Source organism: Apis dorsata, unplaced genomic scaffold (assembly GCF_000469605.1).
Source record: "Apis dorsata unplaced genomic scaffold, Apis dorsata 1.3 scaffold_98, whole genome shotgun sequence".
In the NCBI taxonomy this organism is placed as follows: domain Eukaryota; kingdom Metazoa; phylum Arthropoda; class Insecta; order Hymenoptera; family Apidae; genus Apis; species Apis dorsata.
The window spans coordinates 221,132-224,839 of NW_006263396.1; positions in this window are offsets into that span (position 1 = coordinate 221,132).

The following is a 3,708-nucleotide window of genomic DNA, read 5'->3' on the forward strand; positions in this document are numbered from 1 at the left end:
TGCTGCTTCAGATTCACTCGGCCGATCATTACGATCGACATCATTACTCAAACTTCTCGGCGCGGGCCGAGAAACTGGCGAGAGGGTTTAATTTAAAAAACCATAGTCATAGTTGGTCCCCCTTGGAAAAGGGGGAGAGAAAGGAAAAGAAACGGGAGGATTGCATCCCGGATGGGAACGGAAGGACGTTCACCTCTCTCGTGCGGGGTGGGAAGCGAATGGAAAAGAATGGAAAGGGAGGGAGAAAGGAGGCAGGGAAGGAATCGGAAAGTGGTGGGTAGGCGATACCTGCGTGTAGTGTGCAGGAATGCGATTCGATCGGATTTCGATACCTTTCGATACCCGATACCCGCCAACATTTCAGCAATCGATACCAACCTCGTTCGTGTGTTGCAGTGAGCAACCTCTCCGCTCGTCATTAATTAAACGAATTTCACCGATCGAGAGCACGCGGAAACGCTCTCGAGAGAGTCGCGCGCGAATCGTCCACGGTGGTGGAATGAACCCCATCGTTCGAGTCGCGGGTATGGATACGTCGTTGTGCGATATATATATGCGATCGATCCTCCACCTCGATGCGATTCAGGCAAGCTTCGACGAGCTTCGTCCATTTGGGTAGAGAAAAATTGAAGAGATCTTTTTTTCTTCAAGGGATGTATAATTGTTACGTATGATTATAATATAAAATTATATAGGATTATGGGGATGATTTATACGATATGTATATGTTGCAAAGATAATGAAATGATTTAAAAGATGGATTAGAGAGAGAGAGAGATTTTTATTCGATAAAATTATGATATAAGTATTCTTTAGGAATAGATAAAATTTGGTTGGCAAATTTGAAAGTGATCGAAGTGAATAATTCAAAGCGCGAGAGAATTGTTACGCAAAGCGTGTTCGTGGATGGAAAAATATGAATTGTATCGGGATTTGTTTCGAATGTTTTTTTACGCAATGATCGATTGAAAATCTAATCTTTTTGAAATCGAGTTATTCGAGCTCGAGGGCAAACACGCACGGATGCGATTCGAGCCGTTCCTTTCTTCGTTTTCACGGTGTTACGGTTCATTAAATTCAGCAGCTTGATCGGTTAATCCCTATATTTAACACCTGTTACGTTTCTCCTACTCGAAATTGCTTTCGAGTCAACCGGTTAATCGATTTCGCTTGTGCGGTTACTATCGTAACAAGATGACGCATAGATTTGTACACGAAATGACGTATCGATCTCGTATAACGAGAATCGATATTTCCATTTTGAAAAGCTTGGGAATCGTTTTTCAATTTTCTCGCGAAATTAGGAAAAAAATTAGTTTTTATATGTCGCTTCAAAAAAAAAGAAGAAAAAGAACATGTTCAGAAAGAAATTGTGATAATTATTTACCCCGATCTCGACGATTTTTTTCATATTTCTTTTCGTTTGTAAGCTCGTCACACTGAATATGAAAATTTAACTCGACTTTAATTGAAATAGGAAATTAAATTAATTTTTGTTCGACATTTTAAATTTCATTTCAATTTTCGTTAATAACTTTTTAATTAGAAGCGTGTCAAGTAAAATCTTCGCGATTCAGGATGACGACTTTGACGCCACATTCAAAAAAAAAAAAAAATTAATCACGTTCCCGCGTGATTATAAAAATTATTTCACCTTTCAACGTCTACATAGGCGACAAATTTTTCGCAAAAAAATGTATCACTTCAGGAAAAAAAAAGAAAAAAAAATAGAGACGATGAGAGTTGGAACAAAGGGATCGAGGGGAGAAGAGAATGATAATTAAAGACAAAACTCTCCGCGGAAAAAGTTCCTCTTCGAGGAAGAACTTTTGGACCCACCCCGCTTCAGACAGCCAAATCACCCCTACCTTCTTATTTTAATATACTACCGCCTATCGTTCCGCCCTTTGGCCTCTGCTTCGCGTCCCAAACTACCGGAAGCGCAGTCGATAAAAAGTCGTGGCGAAGCACGGAGGATGAGGAGTGGCGCTATTTCTCTTTTCCTCGCGCCCCTGTCATGCTTCCAATGGAATTGGAACGTCTATGTGCTAAACTTCCCCAGAAACGAGAAACTTCCTCCCAGCTTCTTTTTTTTTTTTTTTTTTTTTTTTTTTTCCTTCATCGAAGTGGAAGAGACTTCGAACCGCGAGATTCTTGGCGCGTTTTGACAAACTTTCGTTCGATTAGATCGTCGTTAATTTACTGTTAACTACGTCGATTCGTCGAATAATTTTTGAAGAATGGATTCTTTTCTTTTCCATCCAAGAGAAAATATTTATTACAGTTTCTTCTTTAATTATTATATCCTTAAATTCTTGTATACAATTTGTATCAAGTGAATAATTTTTGAAGAATGGATTCTTTTCTTTTCCATCCAAGAGAAAATATTTACAGGCTTCCTCTTTAATTATTATATCCTTAAATTCTTGTATATAATTTGTATCAAGTGAATAATTTTTGAAGAAAATTTCTTTTCTTTTCCATCCAAGAAAATATTTATTACAGCTTCCTCTTTAACTAATCCTAAAATTATATCCTTAAATTCTTGTATATATAATTTTTGAAGAATAGATTTCTTTTCTTTTCCATCCAAAAGAAAATATTTATTACAGCTTCCTCTTTAACTATTACATCCTTAAATTCTTGTATATAATTTGTATCAAGTGAATAATTTTTTAAGATTTCTTTTCTTTTCCATCCAAGAGAAAATATTTACAGCTTCCTCTTTAACTAATTATATCCTTAAATTCTTGTATATATAATTTTTGAAGAATAGATTTCTTTTCTTTTCCATTCAAAAAAAATATTTATTACAGCTTCTTTTTTAACTATTATATCCTTAAATTCTCGTATACAATTATCAAGTGAATACGTACCTCGTTATTGTTCCAATCGTTGATCATTTTCGTTTCATCGAAACGAGATCGATTTGCGATTCAGATAACGGGAGAGGAGAAACGCAAATCGGCAGACTACACGTCCTTTGAACGATAAGATAGCGAAATCGGAAATCGGATCAGATTATCGAACGACCAAATGGCTAATTACGAGTCATCGAACTCGATCGGTCGAATTAACGCCGCGCTCGAATTCGCGTCTTTCATACGCCCCCTCCCTGTTGACCGGCCGAGCAACGATTATCGACAGACATAATACGATTGCGTAATTACCGGATAAACGAGGCAACGACGATGATTAAACTGTCGCCGGTGGCGCGGATGCGTGCACGATCGCGGAGGCCAGGTAATGGCCAGGTATTGGGAACGAGAATACGCATAATTGGCGGGAAAGATGAATGGTTAAAGGTCGAGATCGATTAGTAGATTTTAAATAATTAGGAGGACAATGTTTACAATCGATGAATCTTTTTTAAAGCTTTTTTTTAAAGCTTCGATCGAAGAATAAAAGTTTTGGAATTTGGAGAATGGTAGTTTTTTTAATTCGCTGTTGATTGATAATTCGAGGACAATGTTTATAATCGGTGAATGATGTTTTTTAAAGCTTCGATCGATCAATCGAAGTATAAAAATTTTTAAATTTGGCGAATGGTATTTTTTTTATTTTGTTGTTGATCGATCAGTAGATTTTAAATAATTAGGAGGATAATGTTTATAATCGATGAATGATTTTTTTTCAATCAATCGGAGAATAAAAGTTTTGGAATTTGGAGAATGGTAGTTTTTTTAATTCGCTGTTGATTGATAATTC